Source organism: Panthera pardus, unplaced genomic scaffold (assembly GCF_024362965.1).
Source record: "Panthera pardus isolate Hobbes unplaced genomic scaffold, ASM2436296v1 HiC_scaffold_10, whole genome shotgun sequence".
NCBI lineage: Eukaryota > Metazoa > Chordata > Mammalia > Carnivora > Felidae > Panthera > Panthera pardus.
The window spans coordinates 15,252,132-15,274,775 of NW_026526655.1; the positions used below are offsets into that span (position 1 = coordinate 15,252,132).

The 22,644-nt window shown below is 42.4% G+C and overlaps 1 protein-coding gene across 4 annotated transcripts in view; it reads right to left on the reverse strand.

The window, feature by feature from the left end:
- The window catches only part of ACSL3 (acyl-CoA synthetase long chain family member 3), a 76,619-nt gene that overhangs the window by 37,233 nt on the left and 16,742 nt on the right, over nucleotides 1–22,644 (reverse strand). The window contains exons 2-3 of one of the 4 annotated variants that reach the window (XM_019445794.2): nucleotides 20,160–20,217; nucleotides 5,852–5,921 (exon numbers count right to left, since the gene is read on the reverse strand). The exons of 1 other annotated variant lie outside the window; for it this stretch is intronic. The gene's annotated coding sequence lies outside the window, so the exon portion shown is untranslated. Of the gene's footprint in view, nucleotides 1–5,816; nucleotides 5,922–20,159; nucleotides 20,218–22,644 lie in introns of all 4 variants that reach the window. 2 more of the 4 variants (XM_019445793.2, XM_019445791.2) reach the window with 2 other exon arrangements.

Consider the following 22,644-nt stretch of genomic DNA (forward strand, 5'->3'; position numbering starts at 1 on the left):
GCAAGGCTGGAGAGACGCTCTATGAGGGGCCCACAAGAGCCGCTCGGGCTGTGGCAGAGTCCCTCTCTAAGGAAGGCGGTAAGGCCTTCTCAGAACAAAGGAAGGCAACGTGCAACGTGGCCCAATCAACTTCTCTACACATATGCATAGCTCTGACACGACTCTGTAACTTGGACTATGTCCAATCGGACTATACGTGTCACCATATATGGGACACAAAGAAGTAGAAATTGCATAAAAGGCTACAACCCGTTGTACTTGGGGCTCAGTTTTTCAGGTACGAACCCACTGAGCCCGTGCCGGCACGACGAACAAAGTTGCTTCCCGGACAAAGAAAGCCTCGGTGTCCCGTTTCTCTGTAGGAGAACCCTGTTCTAGGGCCAGTGATATCCGAGCAGAGGCTTACAAGGAAGAGAGAGAGTGGGCCACATGCCTATCGGAGGGAAACTGAGCACTCGAGAGGAGACACTCCTCTGTGTGGTAGGTAGGTAACAACATCATTTTTGAAGAAACGAAACTGAAGCAAACTACTAATGACTCCATCCAGCTTCAAACCCAGGGGTTATGATTTCTAGCATGCTCAGCTCCTCTCCCCAACTCCATGCTGTAGAAATTCTATTCCAGGCAAATGTGGCCAGGAAACGCGAGGAAGCTCTACTGCGGGCACAGCCGGCCAAGAACGCTGGGCACCAGTTACCCTTGCCTCAGCCTGTCGATAACGTCCAGACAGAGAGCAAAGCTCCAGAGAAGACCAGTGGCGACAGCCGCAGCCCAGCACCTCACTTCCAGAGCACAGGCCAGGCTGCTGTCCCTGCCCCTGGCTCTGGAGCAATGGCACACGGGTTCCGCTCAGGCCAAAGCAGGCTGTGAGGACGGAGAGCCCCTTAGCAAGCCCCAAGCGGGCTGACTTTCATCAGAACAGAGAACAGGGAGCTCAGGCCTAGTGGCGCTGAGGAAAACAATGGAGACCTTGGTGAGGAGCGATTCGGCCGAGGCTGGTAGTTCCAGGAGAGCAAGGAAGGAGTAAATAGAAGTTTCATGGAATCAGGGAAAAGAGAACCTAAGAAGAGCCCTTCGGGAGTCAGGACAGCTCAAAGAGTGGCCTCAAACACAGCCCCTTTACAAAGGCCGTATAATTTGACTGGATCACACGGTGAGGCAATTTATGGCCCAGGGCTCTGTCCAATACAATAAGGCAATCAGCTAGCTATCAGCGGAGAATAACTGCTGGGCGTGAACTTGGCAGAAGTTTAACAAGGAGATCAGAGAAAGAAAATAGTTAAAGAGCGTCCTACTAAAACCATGCTGTCATCCCCTAAAGAGGGCACTTCAAGGGCACTCGGTGTGCTCCCAAGGCGGGGGTGGGGGGTGGAAACTGCAGTGAAATAAGCCAGCCAAGTCACTAAACAAATAGGCAAGCCAGCAGCACAACAGCAAGAAGCCAGGGGAAAGGGGGAGGGGAGTCAGCATTCAGAAATGCTGAAATGTGCAGCTTACAGCAAAAAATTATGGGGCATACAAACAGACAGCAAAGGAAGACCCAAACACAGTGGGAGAAAGCAGGCAACAGAAACTGTCCACAAGAGGGCCCAAATGTCAGACTCAGACAAGACATCAAAGCAGCTATCATAAACACGTTCAAAGAACTAAGGGAAAAAATTAAAAGTCCAGAGATGCCTGGCTGGCTTGGTCAACAGAGCAAACAACTCTTGATCTCAGGGTTGTGGGTTCAAGTCCCACGCTGGGTACAGAGATTACTTAAAAAATAAAACCCTAAAGGGGTGCCTGGGTGGCGCAGTCAGTTAAGCGTCCGACTTTGGCTCAGGGCATGATCTCACAGTCCATGGGTTTGAGCCCCGTGTCGGGCTCTGTGCTGACAGCTCAGAGCCTGGAGCCTGCTTCAGATTCTGTGTCTCCCTCTCTCTGCCCCTCCCCAGCTCACACTCTGTCTCTCTCTCTCCCTCTCTCTCTCTCAAAAATAAAAACATTAAAAAAATATTTTTAAATAAATAAAACCTTCAAAAATAAAGTAGATGTCCAACTCTGCAATTTTACAAGATAAAGAACACCTCCAAATTTGCCCACGCAAAGCTGGTGAGAAGCCACGACCCTCAAATAGTCCCCAGGCTCTGTTCACCGTTCCACACTGTTTTCTTTGACAAGTCATCTGGAGGAAGAGTCCAGAGAATCTAGATTTATGCCATTAATGGGGACCCATTGAAAGTCTCTATTTAGGAAAATGGCACAATAAAAAATAAACGGTCCTGGGGTACCTGGGAGACTCAGTTAAGCTTCTCACTCCTGATTTTGGCTCAGGTCTTGATCTTACAGTTCATGAGATCGAGCCCCGTGTCATGTCGGGCTCTGTGCTGACAATGTGGAGCCTGCTTTGGATTCTCTCTCTCTCTCTCTCAAGATAAATAAACATTTAAAAACAAAACAAAAAGACAAATGGTCCTACTACTTCCAGGACATCAGAGCTGCAAAGAATAAAATGTATCTCAATAATCCAGGGGAAGGATGTTACCTAAGTATTCTCCCTGAAATTTTATTTCACATGTCTGTGTTTTGAATTAAAAAATAACACTGTAATAAAAAAAATCTTATCTGCAGATAATGACTGTATGATGACTGTACAGAAAATCCTAACTAATCCATTAAAAAACTAATAGAACTAGTAAGCAGCTCAGCAAAAGTCACAGGGTGGACGATGAATATATACAGATCAATTGTATTTCTATACAGTAGCAATGAACAATCAGAAAATTAGGTTAAAGCAATTATATTTATCAGAAATAATACTTTGGATAAGATATAACAAGAAGTTTACTATGAAAACTAGAAAACACTGTTTAAAGATATTAAAAGCCTAAATAAATGGAAAAACATCTGCTATATATGGACTGTAAGACTTACTACTGTTAAAATGACAATTCTCCAAACTGGCGCACAGATTCAACACAATCCTTATCAAAATCTCTACTGGCTTTGATACGGAATCGTTCAAGCTAAAATTTGCATGGAAATTCAAAGTAGCCGGAACAGCCAAAACAACCTTGAAAAAGAACAACGCTGGAGGGGTCATACATCTCAATTCCAAAACTCAGCACAAAGCAATAGTGATCAAGACAGCGTAGTACTACTAGCAAAGGGATTGAGGGGTGGGGGGGTAGAGATTTTTAAACAAAGGACACCACATAATTTGAATAGGCACCAGAAGCAGCAGGGGTTCCAGTGGAGCAGGGTGGGGGTGAGGAGACAGGGGCAGGGCATTAAAGTCAAATCCTAAGGTCCTTTAATGCTGAGAAGAAACTTCATGGGCGTTCCACTGTACATTGCATTCCAGTGTTTTAGAAAATTAGTTAACCACGGGGCACCTACGTGGCTCGGTCGGTTCAGCGTCTGACTTCGGCTTAGGTCATGATCTCACAGTTTGTGGGTTCGAGTCCCACGTCGGGCTCTGTGCTGACAGCTACAGCTCAGAGCCTGGAGCCTGCTTCGGATTCTGTCTCCCTCCCTCTCTACCCCTCCCCCATTCATGCTTGATCTTTCTCTCTCTCTCTCCCTCTCTCTCCCTCCATCTCTCTCTCTCTCTCAAAAATGAATAAACATTAAAAAAATTATTAAAAAAAGAAAGAAAATCGGCTGTCAGCTAAAGGCAGCAGAAACATGAGGCGAGGCGATCAGATGAACCAGAGTTGAAAATAATCCTCGGCTCCTGGGAGCAGGGTGACTAACGTGTGTGACGGGAAGCCAGCAGCTAGGATTCCCAGCTCCCAATTGCCCAACTGCCCAGAGGGTGGCAGCAGCCACTGTTCCTCCAGGCCTTCCCAACAACTGAAATCTTTCTTAACACAGTGCAGGTGGATCAGAATCCTAGCGAGGAAAGTCCCGAATGAGAGGAGCTGCAGTGAAAGAAGGGAAATGGCTCGGGTGCCTTCAAGTGAGACAGAGACACGAGAAGTAGCTGGTCAGCAGCTGGATGGCTGGTGGGAAGGAGACGAATGCAAGTCTTGACACTAAGGAGTTTAAGATGCCTGTGAGTCATCCGAACATAGAAACTATGGGAGTTAAGAGGGATCAGAGCTGGAAGCACACCTTTTAGAGCCATAATCAGATGGAGGAGGACAAGGTAGGAAATCTCCGAGATCAAGTTCAAGGACAGAAAACTCTGTAAGGAAACCAAAGCCAAGACTGAAGAGCAAAATCCCACTGGCGAGACCAATAAAAGCAGTACCTGGAGAGGGCAGGACCGTGAAAGCCAAGGGTTGGGAGAGCCGAGGAGGAAGCGTTCAGTAGCATCACACGCAGCCTACATGTACCAGCCACATGCAATTAAGACATTTAATTTTTCTAAAATGTTTTAGACAAACAAGGTAAAGTAACGAACCTTTGGCCAACTGCATCCTATTTGCTGAAGGGGCTGTGGAAAATCTAGAACTAGGAAAGCAGTCACAGGTACCCTCTTATGTTGCCTCGTCTTAGAATGAGTATCACCTTTCAGAAAACAAACCCGAACGATAAAATCTGTTCATTTCCTTCACAACTTTTAGATTTCCAACCCACTTTAAGAAGGCCTCATCCATCCCAGGGTTAAACTACTGTCCTCCTGTATTTTTTCCAGGATTTACATAATTTTTACATTTAGACCTTTCATCATTACGGAGTTTGTTTTTCCACATTGTACAAGGGAGAAAGCCAACTTGTTCTTTCAGATGAATTACCTGAACCGCTTATTAAATCAACCCCACTTTTCTCAATGACCAAAACGTCATCTTCAACAGTGAGTTCTTGTTCACAACTGGATCTGTGTCTAGACATTATTCTGCTCCTTGGACCTGTCTACTGCTTTGTCATGCCTCCAAATACAGTAGATTTACAACAGTGATTCTCAACTGTGATACATGGACCAATCATACCAGAATTGCTTAGAGCGTATTTAAACAGAAGGCTCCTCAGACAGGTCTTCCCATTCTTTCCTCCCTACCCTATAAGTTGAAAACTCTACTGGCAGACTCACTTTTAAACAACCACCATGTAAGTTTTATGTGCACTGTTTGAGAACTACTATTTTAAATATCTAGTAAGACTCACACTCTGCATGTGCTTCAAAACTTTCTTATCAATTCTTACAGATTTACTCTTCTACATAAATTTTAAAGATTTAACATTTGTCTGGTGAAACTATTTGAAAATCAAAAGGAAAAAACACATGACAAAATATACAAAGAGCTGTTACAAATTAAAAAGAAAAAAGAGGGGGCGCCTGGGTGGCGCAGTCGGTTAAGCGTCCGACTTCAGCCAGGTCACGATCTCACGGTCCGTGAGTTCGAGCCCCGCGTCAGGCTCTGGGCTGATGGCTCGGAGCCTGGAGCCTGTTTCCGATTCTGTGTCTCCCTCTCTCTGCCCCTCCCCCGTTCATGCTCTGTCTCTCTCTGTCCCAAAAATAAATAAAAAACGTTGAAAAAAAAAAAAAATTTTTAAAAAGAAAAAAGAGTCAAGCGTCGTAGAGGAAAACGAAAGAAAAGATGCATACAGGTGTGAAGGTCACTGTTGACCTTGAAAATAGCTGTGTTAAGGATCAAAGCCCAACTGGAGAGAGTTTAGGAAAGAAGAGGAGGAGCACTTTAAAGAGCACTTTAAAGAGGAACAGAGAAGTGGATACTAGGACAGGACAAAGCAGACTCTTTTGTTTTAAAGATAAGAGATAGTTATAGCTTGTCTTCATGCTGAGGGCTATGACCCAGTAGAGGAAGAAGAAGATTAAGCAGAACAGAGAATGAGACAGGCACACAAGTGGAAGAGGTTGGCCTTACGGAGCAACAGGGGCACAGATGCATGTGGGCGGTACCAGGAGCTAGTAGAAGGTTCTTTTCTGAGCGCTTCTATCTTCTCAGAGTAATAGGAAGCACAATCACTGGCTGAAAGGGAGGAAGAAAGAAGGGTACTAGAAAATTGAGAAAGGGGCACCCAAGTGGCTCAGTCAGTTAAGCATCCGACTCTTGATTTTGGCCGGGGTCATGATCTCGCGGTTCATGGGTTCGAGCCCCGTGTTGGGCTCTGCACTGACAGCACGGAGCCTGCTTGGGACTGACTGACTCTCTCTCTCTCTCTCTCTCTCTCTCTCCGTCCTTCTCCCTCCTCTCAAAATAAAGAAACTTAAAATTAAGGAGAAGTAAAGTATCAAATAATCCTCTAGGAGAACAGGAAAATAGACGGAGCAGGAGCCAGTAGGCTCCCTCGGCAGCGCCTAAAGCCCGCCTGAGGTCTGAGTCCTGATGTAAAGAGAGACCCACCCAGCTGTTGTGTGCTTCCCAGCCAAGTTCGGCTGGTGGAGCACAAACGTGAATCAGACAGAGAGCTGCATTAACCCAGGAGAGGGTTTTACCAGCAAGTCCCAGAACAAAACGTGGGGAAGGGGAGGAAGACAAGGGAATGAAGCCTATTTCCAAGGCAGTGGCTACCATGACTAATCAGGGAGTTTTCAGCCGAGGGAAGGATAGCCCCTAAGGAGGTAAAGGGTTTGTGAAAAAGAGACAGGATCAAGGCAATCAGGTCCTGCGTTGGGTTACAGAACTGTTGGCGTTGAGGTACTAAAGGAGAGCAAGATGGAACTGTCTTACTAAAAGGAGGTGATGGTCTGAATCGAATGCTTGAAACCGACAGTGTGGAAGGCATACAGTTATTGTTCATGAAGAGGACTAGGTTGTGATAACAAAGGGACAGCAAAGGCAGAGTATGAGATCATTTAAGGACAGGAGGTCAAGAAATTCAACTGGGAAGACATTGAAACCACTAAGAATCATGACAGGATAGAAGCAGAGTCACAGCTTGATGTTCAAGTATTTCAGGAATAGGGGGACAGATGACTGCAACAAGAAGGAACAGTAAGCAGTACAATTTAAAGGCAAAGCTTGGAGGACATGCCACTATCACTTCAGAGGCAAAAAACTGTGTTAAAGTAACCAGACTAGGCCCAAGATGGAGTCACTCAGGCTAAACCCAAGCTCAGGCTAAGCCCCAAGTCAGCAACCCAAAACTTAAGCTTCCACCGTTAGCTCACAGAGAAATGGAAGACTTGGGTCAACCAGTCGGCGCCTGCCCTCTCAGCAAGTTACCTGAACTGGCTCCAAGACGTTCCTTTGCTCCACATGAGAAAAGGAACCCTGCCTTAAACAATCAGCAAATGCCCAGTATACCTTCCGTATTTCTGCTCCCTTTGATCTATAGAAACCTCACCTTTCAGAGCTCTTCGGAGCTCCTTTCTATCTACTCATTGGATGCTGCCTGATGAATGAATTACTGTATCAGTAAATTGTTGGTGGAAAATTTTCTCTAAACAACTGAAAACAAAATGATCTAAATCAATCAAAGAAAAAGCTGAAGAACATATACATCCGCAGTATGAACGATGAGGCAGCCACTAAAACTAGTTATATGTACTTGCAGTTGACCTGAAGGGACTTCCATGCACCTTGCTAGTTCTTAAAAGAAGGTATATACGGGCCTGCATGGTTTATGTCTGACAACAGTATGGACAGGTCAAGGTTTTTAAGCGATTATTTATAAATTTTAAAGGAAGCTATTTGGGGTCAAAGTACATTAATTTCCCACCATAAAGAATATAAAAACTTCCATCTTTACTACACTCCCAGAACTGCTAATTAAAATAACAAGCTGACTCAAGTTTAACAATATTAAAAGAAAATGACCCATCAAATACAACCTTTTTTTTTTTTTTAGCAAATACAATCGTAAAATGAGATTGTTACATCAAAAGAAGGTATTCACTCACATCTTGCACCACTTTAGCAGTTAGTTGCTTTAAATCATCCTAACGATCAAGTTTAAGAAAATTCCTTCTCTGTGTGGCTTCTACCACTTGAGAGGAAGAACACAGGAGACCTGGGGAGGGTGGAGGTGGAGGTGGAGGTGGAGGTGGAGGTGGAGGTGGAGGTGGAGGTGGAGGTGGAGGTGGAGGTGGAGGTGGAGGTGGAGGTGGAGGTGGAGGTGGAGGTGGAGGTGGAGGTGGAGGAGGAGGTGGAGGTGGAGGAGGAGGTGGAGGAGGTGGAGGAGGAGGTGGAGGAGGTGGAGGAGGTGGAGGAGGTGGAGGAGGAGGAGGAGGAGGAGGAGGAGGAGGAGGAGGAGGAAGAGGAGGAGGAGGAAGGGCATATAGGATTTTGTGTGACTGTCAGAAAGCTGAGGACAAAGCAGCTGGGGTTCTGAAAATAACTGTGCATCAGGTAATGGAGATTAACACCCACCTACAAAATCACCCTCAAATAATACACTCAGGAGACATATGAATTCTGATGTTAAGATAAAATTTTGGGGCGCCTGGGTGGCTCAGACAACCGGTTAAGTGTCCGACTCTTGATTTTGGTTCGGGTCACCATCTCACCACTTGTGGGATCAAGGCCCACGCCGGGCTCCAGGCACACAGCACAGAGCCTGCTTGGGATTCTCTCTCTTCCTCTCTCTTTCTCAAAATAAATAATAAAATAAACTTTAAAAAAAAGGTAAAATCTTATGTTTTAAATTGTTAAGGAATATTATCATAGTCCTACAACCTGTATTAACTCCCCAATTTTCTTTAAAAGCCAAAAAAAAAAAAAAGCTACAAGTCATATGAAAAGCTTCCACAGACACCATGTGCTTTAGTAATAGGAAAAAACCTGTAAATGCCTGTATTGTGGGGGAAGGGAAAACCAGTAAGTAGGTTGCCACAGGGATCATGTTCATACGCACATATTAAATGGCTTTGCCTGCTTAGATCTGGTTGCATCTGCCTACAGAGACTTCAAGAACCTCTGAGGCACAGGAGAGAGAGGGCACAGTAGTATCTCAAGCCATTCATCTCCATGCGCCGCAGGACTGACCCAACGGAAATGGGAGTCTGGCTCAGAATCCACGACTTCTACAGTGTTCGCGGGAGGGAAGCGGCCAGCAACACCATTACGTTACTCCGCTAATACAGAGCGTCTGTCTGCTCACTACCACCTCCCTCCCAAACACCACCTGCAAGCTCCAACTCCCAGAGCAGGGGCAGAAGCCCAACACTTAGAAATTCTCCTACAAATCCACTGGGAGCAGAGAGAACACCCCAGGAAAGAGGGGAGGCGACGAGACAATGCTCCAGAGGGGTATCTTGATTCTCCACAATTTCTTGGTTAATCCTGCCCATTACCCAATCTTATTTCCACCCGGATTTTCCTTATAGCCAACAACACCCAAACATGCATCGACACTCCAGAAATATTTATATCTGGAAAAAAAAATACAGCTTAGCATGTTATCTCTAAGACAGTATATAAATAAGGGGATTGTACACCAATGGATATCAAGGTATCTGTATTTGCTGGCGTGAAATATGCCTTGAATTTTTCACCAAACTTGAAATAAATGAGCAATTCTGAGTACCAATAACGCAAGCACCGTGTGGGCAGCTTTATATCATCTCACTGAATTGTTACAAAAACCCAATTTCAAACAGATCGTGCCCAAAGGCACTTACAACTAACAGATGAAGTAGAATTTTAACCTGTATGTTTGACTCCCACCCAAGCTTTTTAATTCCTCCACACTCCCTGAACTCTAGGCTTAATACTTTATTGTTAAAAACAAAACAGGGACGGGGCGCCTCGGTCACTCAGTCAGTTAAGCATCTCTAGATTTCCACTCAGGTCCTGATCTCGAGGTTCCTGAGATCAAGCCCCAAGTGGGGCTCTGTATGCTGTCTGCTTGGGATTCTCTCTCTCCCAATCTCTCTGCCCCTCCTCCACTCATGCTCGCGCGCGTTCTCTCACTCTCTCTCTCAAAATAAATACACTTAAAAACTAATAATAATAAAAGGAAAAAAAATGGAGTCCTTCACTACTTTAGAGACACTCCTTTGCACAAAAATCACATTTTACGTAAACCAAAAAAGTCCCTGAAAAATTATCTAAACTATTTGTTTTGAAATAAGAAACTGGGTCAAGAAGGGCAGAAAGAAAGATTTCCTTCCCAGAATGAGGGTCTAAGGAGTTGTAATGAGAAATGCAACCAGCAATGACTTGCTCTCAGGAAAAAGTTTCTTTAGAGGCAGGACCCTGGCTCTGATGAGGACGCTTGCTTCTCTGCTTCCCCAGGCTAAAACCGTAATAGAAATAATATGACAAAATGCATCTCTGGCTCAGGAGAATGTGTTGTTGTTGTTGTTTTTAACATTTTTTTCCTCAAAGCTTCTGCCATTTAATTTTATTTTTTTTTTATTTAATGTTTTATTTATTTTTGAGAGAGACAGAGCACGAGCAGGGGAGTGGCAGAGAGAGAGGAAGACACAGAATCAGAAGCAGGCTCCAGGCTCTGAGTTGTCAGTGCAGGGCCTGACACGGGGCTCGAACCCACAGACTGCGAGATCATGACCTGAGCCGAAATCAGACAGACATCCAACCTACTGAGCCACCCAGGTGCCCCTCACCCTCCCTTTTTATGAAAGAAACACAAAGGATTTCTCCTAAAACTTCCAATATTAATACAGTGATTAATAACTTGGAAAATTTCAACTCTGACTCCACAGTTGTTACTGGTCTATGGATTATTAGATTGTATGGCTGAAAAATCGAGGCCATTAATCCATTTAAGTACTCCCTTAATACAACAAATAAAAAAGTGAAGAAATTCTGTACCAGGAAGTCTACTAAAAGCATTATTAGAGGTTTGAGTCATATTTTCATCTGAATTAGATTAACTTCCAAATTCACAACTAGAAAGTTTTATGAGGAAATAAGAATTGTGTCCTTTTCTTTTTAAGACAACTACTAAGCTTGTGTTTATTCTAACCACAGGAAATGAAATTCTGACCCTGAAGAAACTGGAAGGGAGAGGGGTAAGGAGGAAGAAATGGGAGGGAAGGGGAAAAGGGAAGAAAGAGGGAGGGAGGAAAATTCAGCAAGTCTTTGCCATAAACATATTTACATTAAAAATTAAAAAGCAGCTGACCAGAGTCAACTAACTTTACATAATCTTCAGTTATTCACTGTAATTTTTAAGCTTTTTCAATCCTTTTATCATAATAGTTGAAATAACAGTAGGCCTCAAATATTCTCTTTGAACCACAAATATAGTCCCCTGACTCCCCTAACTGGCTAAGACACATTTTTTTTTCAATCTACTTTTATCCTATCTTCCTTTTCTAATGTCTGAGCCAGATGTTTTTTAAAAAAAGAGAAGTGCTGAACCTTGAATGAATCAAATAGGAAATAGAAATTAGGCAAAGGAACTTATTATACCTTTCTCAGCTTGATATAGAACGGGGGTTTCAAACACACACACACACACACACACACACACACCCCACAACACACACATACACAAGTATACTAGTCCCGGCTCTGCCACCACTTACCATGACACCCTGTCCAAGTCAACAAATTGTAATTTTCTCACCATAAATGTTGATGGGATTCAAATAAATCTACTGTAAGACTAAACTGTACTGATGCTAAGGGCTCCCAAATCAATTTCAGAGCAGTGACAACCATCAAACATTGAAGATGTAGGAGGAGCCCAATCCTATTTCTGTCTTCTACATAAGGTACTCTTCCCCCTTGGTGGGGGGGGGGGGGGGGGGGGGGGGGTAGAGCAAGAGTTCCCTTGCTTTAAAAAAAAAAAAAAAAAGCAAGACCACTCAAGTTTTCTAAGGTCTATTTCCAAAATTCTAATTTTTTCCAATCAGATCAGACTATCTCCATGGTGGACAAATGAAGAGGTCCAAGAAGCGAGTAAGGAAAGCCTTTACTTCCTTCTCATTTTGAATCACGTGAATGCACTATCTTAACAACAGCAATTTTTAACATAGTCTAGAGGCAATATGGGCAGTCTGTGAGAATGTGCCCGTGTTTGACAGGCTGATCCAGCAAAGATGGCATAAGGCTCGATCCGTCTCGGCCAAATTTCCTCCCAAGTGAAGAACCACTTCAAACCAACCAACACACACACACACACACACACACACACACACACACACACACACACGTTTCGACGCATTGAGCACAATACGGTTCCATATATTCATCCTGAACTCTGGCATCTCTAGCCACAAAGTTAAAAGAACAAGAGTCAAATACTACCAGATGCTACATTTATTTAAGCAAATAAATGTATAAAACCTAAGGTCTACACAAAAAAGCAGCTAAGTGATCTTTTTACACATCAGAACATCCCTTTACTCTTACTTAAGGCTGTCAGATTTAACAAATAAAAACAGAAGACAGCCGGTTAAATTTGAATTTCAGAAAAACAATGAACAAATTTTAGTGTACATATGTCTCATGCAGGATCTGGATCATGTAGTAAAAATTCAGTCGAGGGCGCCTGGGTGGCTCAGTTGGTTGAACATCCGACTCTTGATTTTGGCTCAAGGCATAACTTCACACACAGATCATGGGTTCAAGCCCCATGTCGGGCTCTGCACTAACAGTGCAAGAGCCTGCTTGGAATTCGCTCTCCCTCCCTCATTTATGCACACGCACTCTCTCTCTCTCTCTCTCTCTCTCTCTCTCTCAACAATAATAAACTTTAAAAAAATTTTTTTAATTGTTTTTTATCTGAAATTCAGATTTAACTGAGTGCCTTCTTCTGTTTTATCTGACAACTGTACTCCCACCCCCAGGTGACCACAAAGTGTGACAATTAATTAGGATGACCAACCACTCTGAGGTGCCTAGACTTTGGGGTTTCCCAGGACACAGGACTGTCAGTGCTAAAACTGGGAAAGTTTGGGGGTCCCTAGGTGGCTCAGTAAGTTAAGCATCCAACTCTTGATTTTGGCTCAGGTCATGATCTCTGATCTTGAGGTTCATGAGATCAAGCCCCAAGTCAGGCTCTGTGCTGGCAGTTTGGATTCTCTCTCTCTCCCTCTCACTCTGCCCCTCCCTGACTTGCACATACCCATGCACATTCACTCTCTCTTTCAAAAATAAATAAACTTTAGAATATAAATAAAAAATATGGGGTGCCTGGGTGGCTCAGTCAATTAAGTGTCCAACTTTGGCTCAGGTCATGATCTCAAAGTTTGTGGGTTCGAGCCCCACATCGGCCTAAATGCTGCCATCTCACAGCCTGGACCCTGCTTCGGATTCTGTGTCTTCCCCTCTCTGTCCCTCCCACATTCATACTCTGTCTCTCTCTTTCTCTCTCTTTCCCTCCCTACCTCTCAAAAATAAACATAAAAGGGGCGCCTGGGCGGCTCAGTCGGTTAAGCGTCCGACTTCAGCTCGGGTCACGATCTCGCGGTCCGTGAGTTCGAGCCCCGCGTCGGGCTCTGGGCTGACGGCTCGGAGCCTGGAGCCTGCTTCGGATTCTGTGTCTCCCTCTCTCTCTGTCCCTCCCCCGTTCATGCTCTGTCTCTCTCAGTCTCAAAAATAAATAAAACATTAAAAAAATAAAATAAAATAAAATAAAATAAACATAAAAAATTGTTTTAATAAAAAATGAATAAAACCAGGAAAGTTTTAGGCAAACCTGGACAAGCTGGTCACTCTACAATTAACCATCTCAAGGAATAAGCGAACAAATTATAGCCTCAATTACACCACTAGTTAAGTTTGATCTTTTGTTTATGAAACAACTTTTCTATACTTCATTTTCCTATATGTGTCATCACTTGGATAAAATGGAATGCAGCAAATAAAAAAGGACTTTGGAAAATGCAAAGGCATTATAAATGCCACTTATTAGTATAGTTGGTTTGGGTTCTCTTTATGCAGAGTTTCAAAGCAGACCATTACTTGGTTTTACTGTGCTGACAGCTCAGAGCCTGGAGCCCGCTTCAGATTCTGGGTCTCCCAACTCTCTCTGCCCCTCCCAGCTCATACTCTGTCTATCTCTCTCAAAAATAAACGTTAAGAAAATTTTGTTTAATAAATAAAAGAAAACAAACAAAAACGAACATTTTTTCTCATGTCTAGTACTCCACGTGAAGTGTAAATATCCTTGGACACAGAACTACTGGGTCCCACTCTGTGGATCCCACTCCAGTTCCAAAGGTAAAGAATACACATAGAATATAATTCAGGGCCAACTCGGTTTAGCCAACTCAACTCTTCTGGCCTCCATACATCTATAAAAGATGATCCTCAACAAACTTCCCTGTCAGGATTTTTAGAGTCTCCTGTCTACCCTTAACAACCTCATGCCAGAACTCAGCAATACACAGGAGAGTACTCAGAAGTGGTTCTGTTGTTCCTTCATCAATCTTGTCACGTGACAATCCCCAACCACCCTCCAGCCAGACAGCTTACACACACACACACACACACACACACACACACACACACACACACACAAGCTCAGGGTTCTGAATCATTTTGCCTCAACTTCCTCATCTAAGGGAAAACCTATTCCTACTGTGCTTTCTATTCGTCTTCCAAGCCATGTAACTCCCCTCTAATGATTGTACCCAGAAGAGGTAATCTGAGATTCTCTCTATAGAAGTACACCTTGTTGTATCAGATAATTTTGTTCACGGTTGATGCAGTGAAGGGAAATGGGGAGAATGGCATGTTCAGTCATCCTTATATTATCCACATGTCAGGGCAGAGAACTTAAACCCTGGAGCCCTACTTCACAGCACTGTTTTGACAAATTCATCAGTGTGTCCTAAACAGCCAAGAATTAAATGCCCGGACCATATTAGAACAATATTAAATAGGACCATGTACTCCTTTGAGTGCTAATTCCTTACTTATTCCAATTATCTCCAAAATGGTTAATGAGAGCCACCTATATAAATATTTCAGGAGACCCTAAACTATTAGATTATATAATAACATCAGCTCGGCTGGTCGGTACTTGAGGGTCTTAGCAATTTCAACCCAATCCAGCTAAGCATTTCACTGAGTATTACATTAACCTAAATCTGAGCGAGTGGATTGGTTGCTGGTTCAGTTAACAACTTCACTTTTGAACTTAACTATTTTCTTCGCTACAATAAGAATAGAACACAAAATTAAAGAAAATTCAAAAGCCAGAGGCTAAATAGTTGCAAACATGTGAAATATGTCGGCAAAAGCAAATGTGCATAAAATCAGCAAAATAAAGTATGCGTGTTTGAGAAGAGGCAGCTCAGGAAAGTTTAGCCTTTGAGAATGTCAAGACATTAAAGTGTCAAAATTAAGATTTTCAAGATAATTTTAATCTACACTAAGTCTACCCAATCTATACATTTTAATTTCAAAGATTTATAAATGATTCAGTAAGATTCTTTACCTATTTGCTTATCTTTTCCTTCATTCCCCTCAACCCAAAAGCCCTTACCTTGCCATATCAGTTAAAAACAAACTTAAGAAAAAGCAAATAATACTAAGAAGAAACCTATAAGTCGTGGAAATATGGAACTACAGGATAAATAACCTGCATTACACCAACCAACATGAGATCAACTTCATTATTTGTACTATCTAAACATTAAAGAGCTAAGAATAAGGTTTAAATATGCAATACTTCCTATAGTCAATACTTAGTTTTCACTATATTTCATTTTATTCATATGATCTCATTCTATGTTTCCTTTTTTAGCTCTTTACATAAATGTTCTTCTTCCTATAAACCGCCTATTTTACCCCTAAGGAAGCTTTTCTCAAACAAGAAGTTTCAAAATTAAAGCTATGAAGATAAAGAGTAGTCTTCCCTCTCCTCCATTCGCCAGTGTGCCCAGCTTTCTGGCCTCTGCAGCTTTTCCACACGTGGTCAAAACCTAAACTGTTGTTTTAAAAATAGAAGGCACGTGGGAATGCAAGCTGGTGCAGCCACTCTGGAAAACAGTATGGAGGCTCCTCAAAAAACTAAAAATAGAACGACCCTGCGACCCAGCAGTTGCACTACTGGGCATTTATCCACGGGATACAGCTGTGCTGTTTCGAAGGGACACATGCACCCCCCCTCATGTTTATAGCAGCACTATTAACAGTAGCCAGAGTATGCAAAGAGCCCAAATGTCCACCGATGGTTGAATGGATAAAGAAGACGTGGTGTGTATATATACAATGGAGTATTACTCGGCAATCCAAAAGAATGCAATCTTGCCATTGGCAACTCCGTGGATGGAACTGGAAGTATTATGCTAATTGAAATTAGTCAGTCAGAGAAAGACAAAAATCATATGACTTCACTCCTATGAGGACTTTAAGAGACAAAACAGATGAACATAAGCGAAGGGAAACAAGAATAATATACAAACAGGGAGGGGGACAAACCAGAAGAGACTCTTAAATACGGAGAACACACTGAGGGTTGCTGGAGGGGTTGTGGGAGGGGGGATGGGCTAAATGGGGAAGGGGCACTAAGGAATCTACTCCTGAAATCATTGGCGCACTAGATGCTAACTAATTTAGATGCAAATTTAAAAAAAATAAAAAATAAAACAACAACAAAAATAGAAGGCACAAGAGAAAGGAATCTACCTTCAACCGTTAAGAGAAATACTTGGCCCAACTCAAAGAAGCCTTTTCCTGCTAAGCCACAACAAGCCGCACACCTGCTGCTGTCCGCACCTCCCTCCAAACTTCAAATCTAGATCACCTTCACGTACAAATGACACTATTCTGAATGATTCCTCCCTACTGCATGGCTACACGCAGATAGCTCTCTCTGCTACCATCTGAACGGGTAACACTGGATCATTAGGATGAGAGATGAAGTCCTGAAGTCCATCAGAACTCGTCTAGTCTAGGAAATATTTAAAGAGGGGCACCTGGGTGGCTCAGCTGGTTGAGCGTCCGACTCCAGCTCAGGTCATGATACCACGGTTCATGAGTTGGAGCCCTGCATCGGGCTCACTGCCATCAGCACGGAGCCCACTTCACATCCTCTGACCCCGCTCACTCTGCCCCTCCCCCGCTCAGGCTCTCACTCTGAAAAAATGAACACTAAGAAAAGAAAAATTTTTAAATATAAATTACTAGAAAGTATTTAAATGTAAATTACTAGAATCACTGACAGAATACACTTTTTAAAATCAATATATATACTACTTGGCAAGGAGAAAGAATGAAATATGCCCCTCTGTAGCAACGTGGATGGAACTGGAGAGTGTGATGCTAAGTGAAATAAGCCATATAGAGAAAGACAGATACCATATGTTTTCACTCTTATGTGGATCCTGAGAAACTTAACAGAAGACCATGGGGGAGGGGAAGGAAAAAAAAAAAAGCTAGAGAGGGAGGGAGCCAAACCATAAGAGACTCTTAAAAACTGAGAATAAACTGACAGTTGGTAGGGGTGAGAGGGAGGGGAAAGTGGGTGATGGGCACTGAGGAGGGCACCTGTTGGGATGAGCCCTGGGTGTTTTATGGAAACCAATTTGATAATAAATTTCACATTAAAAAAATAAATCAATAAGAATAATGAACTTGCTGAGCATCTATAATAGATTTAAAACACTAGATAATAGCTACAGTAATGGCTCTAAATTTACTTTTGCCCAATTCTATGTTAATGTTCTCTTTCAAATTCTACATGTCCTTTTTATCTTTAAATTTAAAAAAATGTTTTAATGTTTATTTTTGAGAGACAGACAGACACTGAGCACAAGTGGGGGAGGGGCAGAGAGGGAGGGAGACACAGACTCCGAAGCAGGCTCCAGGCTCCAAGCTGTCAGCACAGAGCCTGATGAGGGGCTCGAACTAACAAGCCTCGAGATCATGACATCATGACCGGAGCCAAAGTCTGATGCTCAACCGAGTGAGCCACCCAGGTGTCCCTAACCAATAAACAGCATTAAGATAAAACTCTGTAATCAAACTGCTCTTCCAGATTTTTTAAGGAGTATAAATAAAACACTGTAATCTAACAACTACACTCTGGACATCTCTGCATGTGAATCAGTTCAATTTTTACACCATTTCTGAAGTCACAGGCCTTCTGAATATGTGCAGTTGCCAATGTGACATGGAGGAGTTCTAAGTTTTAGAATTCAAGACACTGGGTTCCCCAAAACCGTCTGGGACGTTCCTTTTACTTCACAATATACTTAACCTGTATACAACGGCAAATGTCCTTTCCCTTTTTGGGTACCTGATCAAGTCTAGGCAACATTATGAGAGACAAAATTACTTTTGTCCCTTTGCCACAGCACTTTTTTCCTATCCCCCAAATAGATACTTAAACTCTAAAATCACTTCCCCATTGACCCCATCCAGCTGAGCCTCTATAAAGGCAATACTAACTGTAGTCATTTATATAAATGCCTTACTATTTAATACCCATCGCTTAATACACAGTGAATTATATGTGCGATTTCAATTTCATTGTAAATCTGAATTCTGTTGACCCATTCTTAGCTAGAAATTCAAAGTTTGGAGTTTCCAAAACCCACTAATCACTAAAAGGAATCTGCAGAGATTCCTACCGTGTTCTGACATTTACTTAGTTCAAAGCACTCCTCATGCGGCCAAGTACACCACTCAAGAAACTGTAGGCAAAGAAAGGTCTAAAATAAAGTGAAGGCACATCAATGGGCATGGAATATTCCTTTTTCCATCACACCTGCTTCATTAAAAGATGCTAATCTTGGATATGCACATGAAAGGTCTAGAAGGACACACTCCAAATTGGTAAGGGATAACACCCTTGCAAAAGAACCACGGGAACAGCAAACTTATCTGCTACTTACACACTCCTATACTGTTTAGCTTTTAATAACAGACATACTATTTGTTTGAATTCTTTTTTAAAATTGTTAACGTTTATTTATTTTTCAGACAGAGTGCGAGCAGGGGAAGATCAGAGAGACAGAGAGACATAGAATGCAAAGCAGGCTCAGGCTCTGAGCTGTCAGCACAGAGCCCGACGTGGGGCTCGAACTCACGAGCTGTGGTATCATGACCTGAGCTGAAGTCGGACGCTTTACCGACTGAGCCGCCCAGGTGCCCTGTTTGGATTCTTTTTAAAATCAGTAGATAACATAAAAATCAGTAAGTTTGGCCGATATAGACAAAGATTTTGGGGGGAAGGAGCAAAGACTCTGAAATGATCTTCTGAAACAAGATAAATAAATATCAACCAGCATGATTCTAACTGATAAAAATGCTTATTGCTTTTATATTCTCAAAGCATTTTATCAACACAGACTATTCCTTTTAACAGTTCTATCCAATTTTACTTTTACGATGAAAATTTTCAGTTCACTGGATCCCCAAATTCTTGCCCCAAAATTTCAAAAACCTAATTCACTTCAGAAACCACAGTAAGGAAAAAAATAAAACATTCTACATTCTATCCCATCACAACTATAAGTGACGTGCAGAACTTAACTGCAGGTGAACAAAAAGCCCACAGCCGTTTTCCTGGCCTAGCACCTACAACTTCTGTTAAAATATCCACTTAGAAATTTAAAATAACACTAACACAAATTTAAAATGACTGTCATGGGGCACCTGGCTGGAGGCTCAGTTGGTTAAGCGTCCAACTTCGGCTCAGGTCATGATCTCATGGTTTGTGATTTTGCTTCAGATTCTCTGTCCCCCTCTGCCCCTACCCCATTTGCACGCTCTATGTCCCTCAAAAGCAAATATTAAAAAATTTAAAAATAATAAAAAAATGACTACCACATATTGAAATAATACCACTCTAATCAGTGCTAAACTTCACAAAATAAAGAGGCTACTGGGGCGCCTGGGTGGCGCAGTCGGTTAAGCGTCCGACTTCAGCCAGGTCACGATCTCATGGTCCGTGAGTTCGAGCCCCGCGTCAGGCTCTGAGCCCCGCGTCAGGCGCTGGGCTGATGGCTCGGAGCCTGGAGCCTGTTTCCGATTCTGTGTCTCCCTCTCTCTCTGCCCCTCCCCCGTTCATGCTCTGTCTCTCTCTGTCCCAAAAATAAATAAAAAAACGTTGGAAGAGGCTACTGAGTTCAAATTCACACAGATACTTAAATGAAATTAAACTGAGAAAAGGAAAATCAGTAATATCGGTGAATAACATGGCTTAATATTCCAATGGGTTTGTACTGACTTAAAATTAGTAGGAAAGCTACCTTCTAATTTTCATTATTCTACAATCACAAAATGGGAAGAATTAATAAACATTTTTCTCTTAGACCGTTTATACACACTTGATTTTAACTTAATACATTTTATGCCTAAGAGAAATATTTTATAATTAAAAAATTAACATTTTACCAGTTGACAACGGTAGGACGTGTTAGTGCCTTCAAGGTATGTGCCTTTCCTTCAAGATCTGTCAAAACACACATAGACAAACATTACTACTTGCGGTCTAGTTAATCGGAGCCAAATACCAGCCTTTTCCTAGAAATATTTTTACTTCCAAAAACCCACAGAAAAATTTGTGGGTTTTTTTCTGAAAACACCATCTATCACACTAGCAAATGACATTTTATCACTGAAAAAAGCATATGGTTTCTTACCACACACCTATCATAATGGCCAAAATCCCAAATACTAACATCACCAAATGTTGGCAATATGGTGCAAGAGGAACTCGTTCACTGCTGGTGGGAATGCGAAATGAACGGCCACTCTGGAAGACAAGTTTGGCAGTTTCTTACAAAACTAACATATTCTTTACAATATGATCCAGCAACTGAGCCTCCTTGATATTTACCCACATGAGTTGAAAGCTTATGTGTCAAAGAAAAACAAAAGACAAAAAACAAATACAAACATTTATAGCAGCCTTATTCATAATTGCCAAACCTGGAAGTAAGCAAGATGTCCTTCAGTAGGTGAATGGATAAACTGTGGTCCATCCAGACAATGGAATATTACTCAGCACTAAAAAGAAATAAGCTATCAAGCCATGAAAAGCCACAGAGGAAATTTAAATGCATATTACTAAGTGAACGACGTCAATCTCAAAAAGCTACCTACATACTGTAGGATTCCAAATTTATGACATTCTGGGAAAGGAAAAGCTACTGGGACACTAAAAGGTTGCCGAAAGGAAGGCGGCATGAAGAGGCCGAGCACTGAGGATTTTTACGGTGGTGGAACCACTCTGGATGCTGTAACAGCAGATAGACACGTGTCATTACATATTTGTCAAAACATCATGCAATGTACAACACCAAGGGAGAGCCCCAGTGTAAAATAAGGTCTTTGACAACGATTTATCAGTCTAGGTTCACTGACTACAATAAATGTACTATGCTGGTGTGGGATTGCTCATAATGGGGAAGGCTGTGCATACGTGAGGGCTGGGGGTTTACAGGAAAATCTCTGAACCCTCTGCTCAATTTTGCAGTAAATCTGAAACTGCTCAAAAAAAAAAAAAGTCTCGGGGCGCCTGGGTGGCTCCGTCGTTTTAGCATCCGACTTCAGCTCAGGTCATGATCTCAAGGCTCGTGGGTTCGAGCCCCAAGTTGGGCTCTGTGCTGACAGCTCGGAGCGTGGAGCCTGCTTCAGATTCTGTGTCTCCCTCTCTCTCTGCCCCTCCCCTGCTCACGCTCTGTCTCTCCATCTCTCTGCAAAAATAAACCTATAAACAGTATTTCACTGTGTATACAACACTTTTATCCATTATTTCAGTGATTTGCTCAATTGCTTGTGAAGCAAATAGATTTGCAGTCATCATAGTCATTAAAGAAATATTTTAACATCAGCCTAAACTCACAGAGCCTGTAAGAGCTAACTAACGGTTTATTAATTTCCTCATTCCCTGTAAGGCAGCCAGAGATACTAAAAAAAGGAATAGGTCTTAAAACCAGATATCCCTGGGTCCAAAATCCCCACTCTGTTCCTCATTAGCTATGACTTTAGACAAATCATTCATTTATTCACCCATCTATCCTTCGGGGGTTGGGGGGGAATCTTATAAATCTACCTGCTATTTCTTGTGCCAGTTTATCCATATGTAAATAAGGACAACAACATATAAACAATTCATATCCACAATATTTGGATTTCTATAAATACAGGACAACTCAGCAGAAAAAACAGGCTATTAATATCCATGAAAAAAAACCTCAATGTCCATCAAATATGAAATAGTCAGCCCCACTAGTTATCAAAGAAACACAAATAAAAACATTATCATTTCCCCCTATTGAATTTTTTTAATTAAAAAAACACATCACAAGCCTTGGCAAGGATATAGGAAACAAGCTTCTCTTGGCTTTGTTGGGGGAAGTGCAGCCACTTCGGAGAGCAACTTGGCAGCACCCAGACAAAGCTGAAGATGTAAGTTCCTATGACCTAGCAAATCCCTTCTAAAAAAATTTGCCCTGGAGAAATCCTGGCACATGTGCACTTACTTTACCCTATTTTGTTTTGTTAATTAAATGGTCCAACGTGACAGGTCACAGTATTTAATTGGCCCTTAATAAATGTTGAATCTCCTCGACAAATATTTAGTGAATGCCTACTCGGCTCCATACCTAATGCTTCCCATTCTGGAAATGTGCCCACGGTACTCAGAAAGTTCCCACTCCTGTGGCAGAGACAGAAACGACAAACAGGCCTGACGTGGCCAAAACTGCTGGGTAAGTCCACGGGCTGTATTAAGAGAACAGACAAATGCAATCCTCTGTCCAGGAGGGGGAAAAGGTCAAGGAAGGCTGGCTAAGAACATAGTTGATCCACATTATCTTTGGCAAAAGAGACGAGAGAGGACACGACAGGCTGTAGTAACAGCATCTACAGAAGC